Source organism: Pelodiscus sinensis, chromosome 29, assembly GCF_052426305.1.
Source record: "Pelodiscus sinensis isolate ZL-2025 chromosome 29, ASM5242630v1, whole genome shotgun sequence".
Taxonomy (NCBI): domain Eukaryota; kingdom Metazoa; phylum Chordata; order Testudines; family Trionychidae; genus Pelodiscus; species Pelodiscus sinensis.
The window spans coordinates 1,087,786-1,103,837 of NC_143080.1; the positions used below are offsets into that span (position 1 = coordinate 1,087,786).

General features: G+C 48.0%; 1 protein-coding gene across 7 annotated transcripts in view; it reads left to right on the forward strand.

Moving 5' to 3' along the window:
• The first annotated feature begins 910 nt into the window (after positions 1 to 910).
• The window catches only part of SPOP (speckle type BTB/POZ protein), a 43,289-nt gene continuing 28,147 nt past the window's right edge, over positions 911 to 16,052 (forward strand). Inside the window, exons 1-4 of one of the 7 annotated variants that reach the window (XM_075911546.2) lie at positions 911 to 1,063; positions 6,268 to 6,336; positions 12,815 to 12,927; positions 15,783 to 15,838. The gene's annotated coding sequence lies outside the window, so the exon portion shown is untranslated. The other 6 variants (XM_075911545.1, XM_025183266.3, XM_006120441.5 and 3 more) reach the window with 6 other exon arrangements.

The window sequence follows — 16,052 nt, forward strand, 5'->3', positions numbered from 1 at the left end:
GATGGTCCTGCAGGTCCTGGTCGACGACTGTGGACAGTTCATGGACATTTTTGTCGGGTGGTTGGGCAGGACACACAATGCCCGCAGTTTCAAGAATTTCAGCCTCCACCACAAGCTGGAGGCTGGCGCATTCTTTTCCCAGCGTGATTTTTGGGTCGGGGTCGTGCAGATGCCACTGTGGGCTTTCTTGCGCAAAATCGCATCTAGACTGGCCACGGAGCGCACTTTTTGCGCAAAAGCATCCTTGCCAATCTAGACGCGCTTTTGCAGAAATACTTTTAACAGAAAAACTTTTCCATTGAAAGTATTTCCGCAAAATCATGCCAGTCTAGACGTAGCCAGGAGGTGCCTTGTGCATGCAGGCATGCCCGTGTGCCATGTGCAGCACTCCTCGGGCTGTGTACATACATGCATGTGCCCTTATCCCCAGCCTGCTTCCAACAGTGGCTAGTGGTGGGAGGGCATCCTCTCTCCCCGCCCCACTGGGGTAAGACGTGTGTGGTGCTCCGGGGCTGCCTCCTAAGGCTGCGTGGCACAGACTGGCGCTGCATGCTTCCCCATGCACGGAATACAGCACATAGCCAGGCTGAGCAGGGCAAGCAACAATTGCACCCCATCCCCTCTGCGCCCCCCTCCAAGGTGGGAAGGGGCTGCACGCCCCCCAGGATGCAGGGGCGCTCGGTACAGGAGGGGCAGGCTGCAGTCCTTGCCCTGGCCTCCTGCAACAGGTACCCATCCTGCCAGCCCAGAGCCTGGGCGGGGGGAGGAGGAGGGGATGCCCACCAGTGCGCACGCGCCGCGTTCTCCGCGCGCCGCCTCGCCTCAGCGCGCGCCTGTCGGGCTCCCCCGCCACGCGCTCCCCAGCTCCCTCGACGCCCTTCCCGCCCGCTCGCGCGCTGCGCATGCTCAGTGCGTGCCGCTCCGCTCCACACCCCCCCACCCCTTCCCCGAGCGTGGCGTCGCGGCGCTGAGGGACGGCGTCGCGGCGAGGCCCGGATGTACAGCGGTTTGGGGCACTATGAGGAGCCCGCCAGGGGACGGCAGCCCGCGGCCCCGCTCTCAGGTGAGGCGGGCGGGGAGAGCGGATGGCGGAGCTGGCGAGGCGCGTGGCTGGCCCGAGGGAAGGCGTTGGTGGCACCACACCCCCTCCGAGAGTCCCCTGTGGGGCAGCTCCAAGCAGGGGCCTCGCCAGCTGGCTGGGAACGAGAGGCCCGCAACGGCCGCCCCCCTCCTCCACGCTGGTGGTTCAAATGGTCCTGTGACGGCGGTAGCCCTGCTGCCAAATAGTGAGCCATGGTAGCGTAGGGGAAGAGAAGCAGAACAGCGCATGCGTGTCAGCGCCGCCAAATTGTGAGCCGCTGGGAGTCGAAACAGTGGGGAAGCGGCGGACGCATTTGCTGGGAGGAGGACGCGCGTGCGCAGTAAAGAGGAGAGGCTGTGCATGTGTGCGCGCGCGCGCAGCCTCCGTCAGGGTGCGGGAGGAGGGACCGTCAGGGGATTACGCACGCGCAGCTCGAAGGGAAGCGCTGGGAGCAGCAACATCCTGCTGCTTCGTGTCCTCAGCGCCTGCGCAGACCGTCGCTGCAGGGACCTGCGGAATAAGGATCCTCTGCATCTGCGCAGGGAGAATTGGAGAAGGGAGACATGCTGCCAAATAGTGAGCTGTAGCTGCTTGTATTCTCAAAGGGGGCTGTCTGCAGAGAGTGGGGGTAGGAGTCCTGGGAGCGAGGTTTTATCCTCACCTATTCCAGCTGTCCGAACCAGAAACCCTTTGACTCTCTACCCTGCTGTAGAACAAAGCTGCCTAGAGCAGTAGGGGTAACTCACTGAAGCTAGGAGGTAAGAGTTTTGGGGAAGGGGGCCAGTAGTTAAACAAGCAAGGATAATGGCGAAAGGGGATAAAGCTGTTGAATCAGCAAGGAGTGGAGTGAGACGCAGAGGTAACCCCTTAAAAATAAGAACTGTATAGTGAGGCCAGTAATTAGGAGGAAAGCATTTCTGTCAACAAGTACAAATTGGTTGAGAGATGAGGATTGGAGTAAAGGAAGTGAAATGGTCAGCAGCTAAACAAAGAGAGTGTGTTGTTGGGGAGGTGGGAATGACCAATATTAGCTAAACTAATGAGGATTGTGAGGAAAACAGCTTAACCAGCAGGGAAAATCAGATTTTATATCAGCTTAATACTGCATAGTATGAGTTGATATTTCTCTTAGCAGAATGCCCCAGGCCTGTGACTATAGTAATACATCATCATAGGTGATGAGAGGCAACTGAGTTCTTTTTTTGTACATGTTAAATATGATTATAATATGAACTGATTTACAGATGTATTGATATTTGTTTCTGGAATACTTTGGTAACATGTTCAATAAAACATTTATTGCATGGCTGTGGTCTGTGAGAATGAAACCATATTTTTGTAAAAGGAAAACTTCATTTTAAAAATGTGTATCACTTGATTGTCTTCACTTTTTTGTGAAGTGTGTGGGCGGATGTGATTTTTGTGATGTCAGAACATCATCATGGTTTATAAAGAGAAATGCCTTTTTGTAAATTAATGTTTTCTGGTTTCTTTGTGTTGTAAATTCAGGTTGGCCTTCTATAAGAAATGTGACAAATTATCATTTGGGCTGCATGTTAGGGATGTAAAAGAGTAGTAGATTAGTTGACTACTTGCTTCCCCACCTGTTGCTGCTTCTGTATCAGAGGCAGCAAGGGGGGTGGAAGCAGGAGCCAGTGTTGGGGAGAGCTAGTTTAAAAGAGCTGGGGGGGGGGGCAGGGGAGGCAGAGTCACAGCAGTCAAAGACTTAGCATGAGCCGGGACAGCTGAGTACTTGCTCATGCTGGGTCCAGCTCTTGCTACATTTAAAAGGCAGATCTGTAGCAGGGGTAGGTCCAGAACCTGGTGTGAGCTGGGACTCATCAGTCCCAGCTTGCACCAGGTCTGGGACCTACCCCTGCTGCGGATCTGCAGTTTAAATGTAATAGGCGCTGGGCTGTCTGCATGCCCAGCTCCTACGACATTTAAACTGCAGAGCCTCAGTGGGGCCCCTTATCAGCTAATCATGTACGTAATACAAATTGTATTGACTACAGGCAGTCCCCGAGTTACGCGGATCCGACTTATGTCGGATCCGCAGTTACAAACGGGGCCGTCTCCCTGGTCTCCAGCAGACCAGGGAGACGAAGCAAAGCGGCGGAGCACGCGGGCAGCGGACAGCCCAGACGCGTCTGGGCTGTCCGCTGCCCGTGTGTTCCGCGGCTTTGCTCCCCATCCCCCTAGTCTGCAGACCAGGGAGACGGGGAGCAAAGCAGAGCAAAGCCGCGGAGCCCGAGGGCAGCAGGACAGCCACGGCGCGTCTGGGCTGTCCCGCTGCCCCCGTGCTCCGCGGCTTTGCTCCGGACGCCTGTGGTACAGCAGCTGGGGCGCTGCCGGTTGGTCCCGTAGCGCCGCTCTGGGAGCTTCCGGACCAACCCGGCAGCACCCCAGCTGCTCTGCCCCAGGCGTCCTGATTCAGCCACTGCTGGTCAGTTTCAGCAGCGGCTGACTTGGGGACGCCTGGGGCAAAGCAGCTGGGGTGCTGCTGGGTTGGTCCAGTAGCGCCGAGGAGCGGCGGCGCTACTGGACCCAACCCAGCAGCACCCCAGCTGCTCTGCCCCAGGCGTCCCCAAGCCAGCTGCTGCTGAAACTGACCAGTGGCTGACTACAGGAAGCCCCTGCCCCGGGCTTCCTGGAATCAGCCGCTGATCAGTTTCAGCAGCAGCTGACTTGGGGATGCCTGGGGTTCTTAAGTTGAATCTGTATGTAAGTCAGAACTGGCGTCCAGATTCAGCCGCTGTTGAAACTGATCAGTTTCAGCAGCGGCTGAATCTGGACGCCAGTTCCGACTTACATACAGATTCAACTTAAGAACAAACCTACAGTCCCTATCTTGTACGTAACCTGGGGACTGCCTGTACACGATTAGTTAATTACCCGCTTCTTAACATCCTTACTGCAAGTCTGTCATCACATTTTTTATCAGAAATCACATTGCAATCCTGGTAAATCTGGTATGTGTTATGAGCGTATAAAGTCACAGTGTGGGGAGGTCTGGTCCTGAGCCTAGGTTGGGAGGTCCTTATTTCTTGAGGTGAGTAGGGTTGTGGGAAAGAGAGGTGGCCTCAGAGAGAGTCTGCCTTGCTCTCAGCTATGGTTCTTGTTCTGCAGGACTGACCCAGCTCTCTGTTCCAGCTGTTTGTCTCTTGCCATTTTTTTTGCAGGTGGGACTCTCTCTGTAATATTTTGCCCCTACCCTTTCTGGCCCTGGACCACTTGGTCCAAGTTATGGCTGCAGATGTGGTCAGAGACACACAATCGTAACAAACCTGTAGCCCCAATTAATATTAATGGTTATAGGCTTTACGAAAATGACTTTTCTAAACTGGAAACTATTCAAGTACACTGTGTAGCGCAGACATGATTCTGTGCTGTTTTGTTTTGTTTTTTAACCAGAGTGGTAGGCCTGAAATGGCTTGCATTGATGTCACTTGCATCATTGTGAATCTGGAATGAAGATATGTGGCTCAAGGGCGGGGTTGTATTTTTGTCACTATTGTATCTAGAGGCCTCGAACTTTGGCAGTGTCAATGCATCACTGAAAACATGGTATTAAATCAGAAACAGTCAATAATAGAAAACAGGCACACAGTATAAGCCTCTAACTACTGTAAAATCTGATTCATGGACTTCGGGAACACTTAGTCTGACAAAGTTGACATTGAAAAATCTTTGGCATTTCTATTATCAAGGTGATTGTTACACTTTTTAAGGCCATATTCGAAAGATACAAGATGGTTTTAGCACCTTTTAAAATATTATAATTGTAATGAATTTCTAAATTTCTTAGGTGTATGCTTGATTATAAGTGGTCAATAAAGACAGTAGTAGCTCTTTTCTATAGCAGGAGCTTTATGTAGGATGTTGTTGTACCTACATAATGGAACTTCTTCAAATGGTGGTGGGAACTATCATTGGGGCACTTTGTTTTGAAACAGTTTCCATGGTAGTGCCATTGCTGTTCCAGTTGTGCAGTGTCAACAATGGGAACCCTTACAAAAATTTTCCACTAGTTCAGTTGAGCTGGCGTTAAAACTGGTCAGTGATCTATGATGATAGTCTTGTAGCCACTAACTGTCTTTATTGCTGTTACTGTGTCAGTTAGACCTGCTGAAAAATAAAACCAGTTCCAGCTGCCAGAACTATCTGTAGATTAGTGTCACGTCAGGCCAACTGAACCAGTGTTAGGATTAGTGGAATGGGGGGGGGAGGGGAGGGAAAGGAAGGCTGGGAATTTACATTTCTGTAGCATAGCCCAGGTTTAATGTACACAATGTTAGATTTGTGATCTGTCTGTCATTATGAATTTTCTAGATCCAAATACAATTGGAGAGGTTTAGCAGCTTTATTCTTGTTACACACCTTTCTGTTCAGTATTTACCTCATGTGACTTGCCATTGCAGTGCCTCACACATGTTCTCAACCCGTAAGCTAACTATCTTGGTGTTTTATTTTGATAAAAGTTTGACCCAGAGATGGCAAAATGTATTATTATTACATTAATAATCAGAGTTACTCTTTGCTTGCAAGAGCAATGAAAAGCTCAAAATGGCTAGGTTCAAATTGTTATGTTTGGAAATATGTACTGCTAATGATCTGCTCAGGTTCCCCCCACTCCTGCCTTCAGCTTAGTTGTCTGCACAATTGAAGTGTTACATAAGATCCTGCTGTAATGTTCCAGTCTCTGATTATTGCTGCTTGCTGTTCATCATGAAAAGGGAATCAAACAGAAATTCTTTTATTTATAATAGAAACGATTTATATATTCAGGTTCTGATACATTGCTTGCTGCCTCACTTCTAATTCAGAATCTTGCAGGATGTTATGGGATTTTAGCATGAACAGCATATTCAAGAGGCTTTTTAATGCATCATATATCACACGTTCTAAAGACTCCTGAAAGCACAGAAGGTTAACATAAGATTAAGAATACTCAAGTCTGGGTTTAAAATATGTCCTTTGTTGGTGAGGCAATTGTAATCTTGTGTTCAGAAAGTCATCTCCCGTTTTCATGTTCTCACTGCTGGCCATGTACTGAACTCTGGCGATGAGGGTGGGAGAATGTTCTATGAAGCTCTCTTTCTATGCTGGTGATATGACTAATATTCAAGAAAATACACAGGAGACATTTAACGTGCCATTTACTTTGATTTTTTTTTCTTACCTAGGACAAAAAAGACGGAGAACCAATGACTCTGTAGCAAATACTTGGATACTTGGGAGGTCATTTTTACACTGTGAGTAAATTCTGTTGCTGATTACAGGAGTTACATTGCTGATTTCTGTGTGGCAGAGCTGGCTTTTCAGCTTTGAGAGTGTTGGATTAATAAAGAAGCTAGGAGCACAGGAGGAATTAAAAAAATCAAACAATAAGCTTTAACTGGACATATTGTTCTAGCTTCTGCTTTGGAAGAGGCTAAAAAAATATTGCTAGCTGCACTGATGCCTACCACTGTAGGAACACTTAAAAAACACAGAATAGTGTAACAACACCTTAAAGACTAACAAAACATGTAGATGTGCCCAGGAAAGCTCATGATACCAACCCATTTTCTCAGGTAACAATTATTAAAATGTCTATACTCTTCTGTAGACATTAGTGTTACACTTAACTCATAATATATGTCCTGTATATTGCAAAGTATGGTTATAGTCACTTCAAACTGAAATATCAATACATCCACTGTGTAGATAGTTGATGTAGACTACCTTTTTGTGGTATAGAAATGGTTGAATTCATTTGACTGTATTTGACAAGGTCCATCTAAAGCAATTTCCAGTGCCTCTTTTTCCAAAGCTTCAACTTTCTCTAATAACAAAAAATGCTTTTATTTAGACATTGTGTGCAGATCCTGGGAAAATGGGCTACAGAATGAAAACAGAACATTGCTCACTAGCATTCTTAATTTGATTTAAGTGTGATTTATACATACAGGCAGTCCCCGGGTTACGTACAAGATAGGGACTATAGGTTTGTTCTTAAGTTGAATTTGTATGTAAGTCGGAACTGGCTCCAGATTCAGCTGCTGCCACTGAAACTGACCAGGGTCTGACTACAGGAAGCCAGAGGTAGAGTTGCTCTGCCCCTAGCTTCCTGGAATCAGCCTGATCAGTTTCAACAGCTGCTGAATCTGGAGTCTGGGACAGAACAGCTGGGGCGCTGCCCGGTAGGTTCCCACAGGACCAACTCGGCAGCACCCCAGCTGCTCTACCCGAGGAGTCCCGCAACAAAAGCCTGGTCTGCTGGGGGGGGGGGGACCCCACTGCCCGTGCGGCTTTGCTCCTGTCTCCCTGGGGTGCTGGGGGGAATCCCCCCCAGCACACCAGGGAGACCCGAGCAAAGCCGCACAGGTGGAGGGACCCCGCCGCCCGTGTGGCTTTGCTCCTTTGCCCCCGAGCAAAGCCGCGCAGCCGGCGGGATGCCGCCTGTGCAGCTTTGCTCCTGTCTCCCTGGTCTGCTGGGGGGGGGGGGGTCCAGCAAAGCCGCTGGACCCCCCCCAGCACACCAGGGAGACCTGAGCAAAGCCGCACAGGCGGAGGGACCCCGCCGCCCGTGTGGCTTTGCTCCTGTCTTCCTGGTCTGCTGGGGGGGGGGGGAGGGTCCAGCAAAGCCGCTGGACCCCCCCCCCCAGCAGACCAGGGACACCCGAGCAAAGCCGCCGCCTGGGCGGCTTGGCTCGTAAAGCCACCCAGGCGGCGGCTTTGCTCGGGTGTCCCTGGTCTGCTGGGGGGGTCCAGCAGCTTTGCTGAACCCCCCAGCAGACCAGGGAGACCGGGAGAAGCTTTTCTCGCCCCGGAGGACACGGGTGGCGACCCGCCGCCTGTGAGCTCCGGGGCGAAACAAGCCTCGTTCATAAGTGCGGATCCGACATAAGTCGGATCCGCGTAAGTCGGGGACTGCCTGTATAAATGAATGAACTGGGCATTAGAACCTATATGCTAGTTAGAAAAATCCGCTTTTTTAAATGTGGACAAAGTTAAGATTTGTTGTGTAAGAAAGCAAGACTATTGATTTTAAGTAAATTCAGGAGGTTTTGAAGTGGAAAGTACTGGCCAACTTGAGCTTTTTCTACATTTTGTGTCTGAGAAGGTCACAAAAGAGATACATGCAACCTGGAAAGTGTCTCGCTCCCACCCTTACAAAGGAACTCTTCTGTCCTGTAAAGCAGAAGGGTCAACAAAGAGCTAGTTGATAGCAAATTGCAGAACTATGATCAGCTTTTATCAGGGACTGAAAATTATGCTTGTTTTGATTAACATGCCATTGAGGGGTTTTCAGTGGTAGGAGTTTGTTGGGGGTCTCCAAGGCTGATGTATGGCTGAAGGTGGTGATTTTTCAAGAATAGGTTCTGGAACAAATTACGGGAACCGGTGGAAGATGCTGCTGCTTCCAGTATGTTTCCGGTTTGAGAGGGCTCTCCAACACCTTGATGAATACTTTGGTATAGATGTGCTCTGAGGGAAACAAGTATTGTGGGCAACTTACAGATTTATACCATTAACAAGATTGTTAAGCTTAAATGTAACATCTCAAAAGGGCAGCATCGAGTAATGAGTATTTGTATACTCTGCTCACACTTGATAATTAGCAGCTAATGTCTTAACAGTTTCTAATTAATTTTAGTTGTCAGTTAGTTGGGGTCGTCCCGATGGGTTCCTGCTCCATCAATGATAACCGAAGGCTGCTTGCGTGTGTGCTCAGTAATGTGTGCCATGTTGATTTACACAATTAGTCACCACCACAGACCCCAAGAGAGCCTTCAAAGAGCACAAATCAAATAAGGATTGAAGGTGCCTGGCCAAGTTTATTGTTAAGCAAAGTACAGTAATAGTGGTCAGTAGACCCTACTGAATCACTACATTTATGTACCCATAACAGTGGCCTCAGCTCAACTCCCACTGCCCCCTGGATGGCCAAAGATTGTGTCGTGTCCCCCTCCCCCCCCCCCCTACAAGACACTACTTCATATATACCACTTTCATAGGCGTGCGCACGGAGTGTGCTGGGTGTGCCCAGGCACACCCTAATGTCTCGGGCCTAGTAGCCCGAGCCATTTTTGCACCCTGGGCCCCACCCAGCCCAGTAGCACAGCGTGGCCCAGCAGCACGGTGCGGCACCCGGGAGCGCCCCCGCCCAGCCTGGCAGTATGGCGCAGCGCCATTGGGGCGCCCCTGGCAGCACGGCGTGGCACCCGGGAGCGCCCTCATCTGGCCCGACAGCACAGCGCGGTGCCCCGGGGCTGCCCCCGCCCATCCCAGTAGCACCGCGTGGCACCTGGCCCTGCAGCACCGCGTGACGCCCTGGGGGTGTCCCTGACTGTCCTGGCTTCACCACGTGGCGCCCCGCCCTGCATCACCGTGCGGTATGATGCCCCAGGGGCGTCCCCGCCCGGCCCTGCAGCACCATACGGCGCCCCGGGGGTGCCCCTCCCCGGCGCTCCAGCTTGGGCTGGCTCTGACTCCAGCCCTGCAAGCTGTAAGGCAGAAGCTGAAAGTAAGGCGGGGGGGAATAAGAGGAAGGGGTGGGAGAGGAAGGGGCTTTTGCGGTGGGGGAGGGTGGAGGAAGAAGAAAGAGGAAGGGGTGTAAGGGGCTTGTACGGAGGTGGAGGGGAGAGGGGGAAGAAAGGGGACAGGGTAGAGGAGACACAAATGCTAGGGCGGAAGTGGAGACAATGAGGAAAAGGGCAGGAGGGGAGGTGTCAATGGGAGGGGTGACGGTGATGCTGGAAGAGGAGAGGGTAAGGGCATTGGGGATTGGAGGGGGAGGTGCTGGGAGAAGGCTTGACAGAAGGGGTAGGCATGAGGAAGATGGGGTTGGAGCAAGTCATGTGTGAGGGCACAGGGGCATGAGGAGAATGGGGGCAGAGGGTGGTGAGGGGATGGGCATCAGGGGAAAAAGGACAAAGGGGGCAGGGGCAGTGAGGGAAGGGGGAGGCACCAGGAGGGTGCAGGGGGAAGGTGAAGGTGCCAGGGATTCTGGGGGTGAAGCAGAAGGGCAGACACCTGCAGGGAAGGGACCAGCACCAGAGGAGAGAGGTGAGGGAGGTGTTAGACGAAGGGATGAGGAGAGGTAGCTCACATGATCAGAGTGGGGCTACTGGAGGAGTGGGCGTAGGGTGGAGAGAAGAGCTGGTGGAGGAGGGGCAGGTCTCAGGAAGGCTGAGAGCAGTGAGAAGGGCAGGAGTCAGGACAGCAGAGGAGGGTGAGGGGTTGGGGGGCAGCAGGCAGGGGAGTTGATGGAGCAAGGGAAAGAGACATGGCAGCAGAGGGGAAAGGTAGATATTTATTAATAACTTGGGTGCCACAATGGCACATCCAAACAAGCCACATGAATTCGGCACTTGTGCACAACATAATTCATTCTGCTCATGGGAGGAAACTCTTAGAGAGAAACTAGAGGGGCCAAACTAATCCCTATTGGTAGGTGGATGGTGGGAAAAGTCCTTGGGTTGGGGGTCACACGACACTTTTTACTTTTGGTCATGTGCCCATCTTGCCTGGAGAGGGTTACTTCCAGAGCCGTGGCTAATGGGGGTCAGGTGCGTGGTTAATGGGGGTTAGGGATGTGGCTAATGGGGGTTCAAAGTGCATTTAAAAAAAATTATTTGGGTGCACACTAATGAAATGTGCTGCGCACGCCTATGACCACTTTATAAACAAACAAGTTACACATCACTCACGTCCCACCCTCTCACATTTCTTCGATACCACCCATCACTAGGGATGTTAAAATTAGACTAATCAACTAATCAAATAGTCGATGGAATTTCTATGGACTATTCGATTAGTCAATAAGGGCGCTTCCACTTTGAAATGTAGCAAGAGCCCACCTGACTGTTGCTACATTTCAAAGGCAGAAGTGCATGCGGTGTTCCACCTTTGAAATGTACAAGAGTCCCTGCTGGGACTGGGGGTAATCCTAACCCTGCCCCCTAACACAGAGCTGGAGGTAACTGGCTTTTAAGCCAGCTCCCCCCCCCCTCAGAACTCTTTCTATCAGAAAGAGGCAGCAAGCGGGGGAAAGCAACTAGTTGACTAGTGTGTCGACTATCTGATAAACAAAAGCTTATCGGATAGTTGATTAGTCGCTTTCATCCCTACCCATCGCTCTGTACCTCGCAGTTTGATTAGATCATCGCTGTCTATTATGCTGTCATTTTAGACCCTTTCCTGAACCTAGCTCTGTCTGTGGTGAGTGAGGGTACCAAGGTCTTTTTTAATGAGCTGGCGGTACCATTCTTTTGGAATGTGCTTTGAACTTATGACCAGTACCAATTACTGTTTTACAGTTGGTACCTAGTACCAATTAATGTTCTATACCTGGGCCTATTGCCAATTAGTGTTTTACACTCTCAGCCCGGTTTGTGCCAAGTTCTATGAGTGGGGCCTACCTCTTGCTCACAACATAGCTTTGCTGTATGTTAGCCATGTTTTATCCTTTGTTAGCTAGGCCTCAGGCTTCAACCTGTGCTACATGGACTTTAGTTTTAGGCCTTCATCTTCCTACAGTCATAGTAGCATTTTGTAGATACATTGTCCCACACACGTCACAGTAAAACAGACTATAACATAGCCCGCTCCAACCCAGCCTATTTATTATTTGTTGAAAGACCCAGTCTCCTGTTAAACTAAATAGGGTTCTCTTTTTTTTATTTGACTGCCCTTTTATTTGATGCCACTTGTCATCACCTACAGCCCCCAACTTAAACCTGTCCAACACATTATCAATAAACTACAGCCTATACTGGGACAGGATACTAAACTCCAAGAGGCTCTGGGAGACAGACCCATAGTTTCCTATAGACAACCACCTAACCTCAAGATGATTCTTACCAACAACCACAGGACATACCACACTAACACCAACCCTGGTACCTTCCCTTGCAACAAACCCCGTTGCCAGCTTTGTCCACATATTCACTCTGCTGATACCATTATTGGACCTAACCAAGTGAGTTATAAGATCAAGAACACACATTCCTGCGCATCCAGAAATATAATTTATGCTATCATGTGCCGAAAGTGTCCGTCTGCTATGTACATTGGACAAACATCTCAGACACTTCGCCAAAGGATTAATGCCCACAAAACAGATATCAGACAAGATCACAAAGAAAAAACAGTTTCTTGCCATTTTAACCAGAAAGGACACTCTCTCAATGACTTAACCACCTGCATTCTGCTACAAAGACCTTTTACATCTGCACTTGAAAGGGAATCCTCTGAAATGTCATTCATGTTAAAATTCGACACTCTCCGGGAAGGAATGAACAAACACTCCCATTACCAAGATAGCTTCCCCAATTATCACCTCTAATACCATTAGCTCACAGACATCCCACTCTCCCCACCTCTAATATCATCAATTCACAGACACTTACTTTCCTTCCTCCCCCCCCCCCCCCCCCCGAATCCCCCTCCTGTTCTGAAATGTGATTTGTCCTTTTCATATGTGTTCACTTTTTTAAATTGTATCCTTTGGTATATATGGTTGTGACTATTTTCTTCCACTGTTTGATCTGAGGAAGTGGGTCTGGCCCACGAAGGCTCATCATCTAATAAACCATCTTGTTAGTCTTTAAAGTGCTACATAGTCCTGCATTTTGTTTCAGCTACACCAGACTAACACGGCTACATTTCTATCGCTTTTAAGATGTAGATTGATATGTTAGCTTACAAAGGCTTGGTGACATTTGTTTCTCTTCTCTTGTTAAGCAATCTGAGAATCTTTTATTCATGTGTGAGATGAAGAGACTGTAATGCAGCTCCTATTGCCTGTGGACCAGGAACTGCGGCTACTGGGCACTGACATGTCAGCAGCTGCTTAGGTAAACATAACGTCTGGTAGCCCACCAGTGGCTAATCCTTATGAACTGAATGCAGCTGGTACTCCAGAGGTTCCCCACTCCTGTTTTAACCCAACAAAGCAAATACCTTCTTAGTTAAGGTTTCATCCTTCACTTTGCTTTCTTGTTCTTGGGTATAGAAGGGAGACTCAGAAGATTAGTAATGATATGTACCAGAGTGAAATAATCCAGACCCTAAGGCTACGTCTACACTGCCCCCTTTTCCGGAAGGGGCATGTAAATTTCACCAGTCGTCGTAGGGAAATCCGTGGGGGCTTTAAATATCCCCCGGGGCCTTTAAATAAAAATGTCCGCCGCTTTTCTTCCGGCTTTTAAAAAAGCCGGAAAAGACCCTCTACACTGGCCCCGATCCTCCGGAAAAAGTGCCCTTTTTTGGAGGGTCTTATTCCTACTGTTAATTTTAGTAGAATGTTTCTCCCAGTTTTTTATCTAAATCTTTTTCATGTGGTTTTTCGATTTATAATAGTTTATATTTTTTCTCCATACTATGTAAACTGAAAAACTGTTGCACTCCACTTTTAGCTGGAATAGCTATTGACTCTATGATTTTCCTGCCTTTGGTTGTCCTGTTTATAGCATAAACTACTTACGAGAAATGCAGTGGACATGGATCACTTAAAAATAATGAACAAATAATTTGTATAGGACTAATATATAATCAAACGTAATGTTTGGGTCTTATGAGTCATTCCTGTGCTGTGCTTATAAAACCATTCTAGAACCATTAGTATATTCTGTGCACAATACAGGCATTATCCACATTGTTCTTTAGGACCCAGCTTTACAGGTAGAACACAACCCAATAACTGAAGAATTAGATAAATACCAACTGATTCTATTTGAATCTTTGAAAATGTGTTGCCCATTTTGTGGAGTGGGGATCCCAACAGCTTACTCACTCCAGCTGAATTTGGAGACAGTTCACCAGAGTTCAGTCCATGTGCAACAGAAGAAAATAATCTGTGTTCATAGTCAGGACTTAAAAAATTTTCCTTAACACCTACTCCAAGGACTAATTTTACTAATCCTAGATGAAAAATATCTGTAGTGCTACCTAGGGATATAATAGTGTAGTCGATTAACCAATTAACCTATAAGTTTTTGCTTATCAGTTAATGCTATATACTGCAAGCATTCCTCCTCTCCCTTGCCAGTACTTTTTTAGCAGACTGGCCAGCCTGTGTAGCTGCACCACCCTCTGCCCTGACACTTGCTGGGCTGTACAACCCTAAACAGGAAACATGACTGGGGGCAGAGCAGAGGGCAGTACAACAGCACAGCTAGGAGGAGCAGCTGGCACAGGTATGCTGCAGTTCCCAGTGGTAGAATCCTGCAGATCAGCAGATACCAATTTCTCTCACGGATATCCACATCCACAGATAGATAAGTGTATCTGCACAGAGCTCTACTTCAAACTGACCTACAAAGGGGAGGGAAGAACTTGGAATTCTCCTCGTCCCCATCCCCCCTTTATTCTGTATGAAGAAGGCATGAGAGCTTTTTGTTTTTTCAGAGAAGAATGGACAGGGTATTTCTTGTTACATGATTCTAAATTGCATTAACAGGAGTGTTGTGAGCAAGACCGGAGAAGTCATTCTTCTGCTCTACTCTGTGCTGATTAGACCTCTGATGCAGTGTTGTATCCATTTCTGGGCACCACATTTCAAGAAAGATGTGGAGAAATTGGAGAAGGTCCAGAGAAGAGCAACAAGAATGATTAAAGGTCTAGAGAAGATGTCCTATGAGGGAAGACTGAAAGAATTGGGCTTGTTTAGTTTGGAAAGAAGACTTGGGGTGGACATTATAGTGGTTTTCAAGTATCTAAAAGGGTGTCATAAGGAGGAGGGAGAAAACTTGTTCATCTTGGCCTGTGAGGATAGGACAAGGAGTACTGCACAAAGGGATCTAGGGGTCATAGTGGAACACAAGCTAAATATGAGTCAACAGTGCACTCTACTGATTAGGCTTCAACTGGCATACGGTGTCCATTTTAGGAAATATAGAGAAACTGGAGAAGGTCCAGAGAAGAGCAAACAAGTGATGCAAGTTCTAGAAAACATGGCTCATGTGGAAATTTGAAAGAACTAGGTTTGTTTAGCCTGTAAAAGAGAAAACAGATGACATGACAGCAGTTTCAAGTATCTAAAAGGGTGTTACAAGGAAAAGGGAGAAAAATTGTTCTCCTTAGCCTCTGAAGACAGGACAAGCAGTGGGCTTACATTGTAGCAGGGGAATTTTAAGTTGGACATTAGGAAAAGTTTAACTGTCAGGGTGGTTAAACACTGGAATAAATTGTCCAAGGAGGCTGTGGAATCTCCATCTCTCCATCTCTGGAGATATGTAAGAGTAGGTTAGACGGACATCTATGGGATGGTCTAGACCAGTGTGTCTCACCTTTTATTTATATATATATATATAGAGTACACCTTTTTCAAAAAATAAAGAACCCCCAGTACCTATAGTTTTCAGACACACAATTTTTATTTCTACTATTGCAACACATTTGTTTAAACAACTTAATCGTAGCTGGGTGAGCGATTATAATTTTTGTACTTTTTACATCCAAAAATTTCAAGCGCAGTAAAACTTAAAACAAAAATTCAGTTCTCTCCACATTTCATTTGTGTTCATGTACCCCCCCAGCCTTCTCTCGAGTACCCCTAAGGGGACTTGTACCACTGGTTGCGATACACTGGTCTAGACAGTGCTTGGTCCTGCAGTGAGGGCAGGGAACTAGACTGGACTTTGATGACCTCTCGAGGTCCCTTCCAGTTCTAGTATTCTATGATTGAGACTCCGTTTCATGTCTTTTGTAGGACCCTGGACTCTGCCTGGGCTCCTGGAATCAGAAAGAAATGCTGTCAACTTGCATGTACTGTATTCCCATCCCCTAAGTATTCATAACTCGTGAATCAGTCTGCCTATCCCTCAAAAGGAGAATGACTTGTTGAAATCACAGATTTCACTTGGGGATCTTTTAATTTGACATCTGGTGTTTGAAGTATTTGGCTGAACTTGGGACACATTTCTTAGCTCTTTTCCACAAACCTTGAGACAAAGTTTTCCTTTTAAAAAAAGAAAAAGAA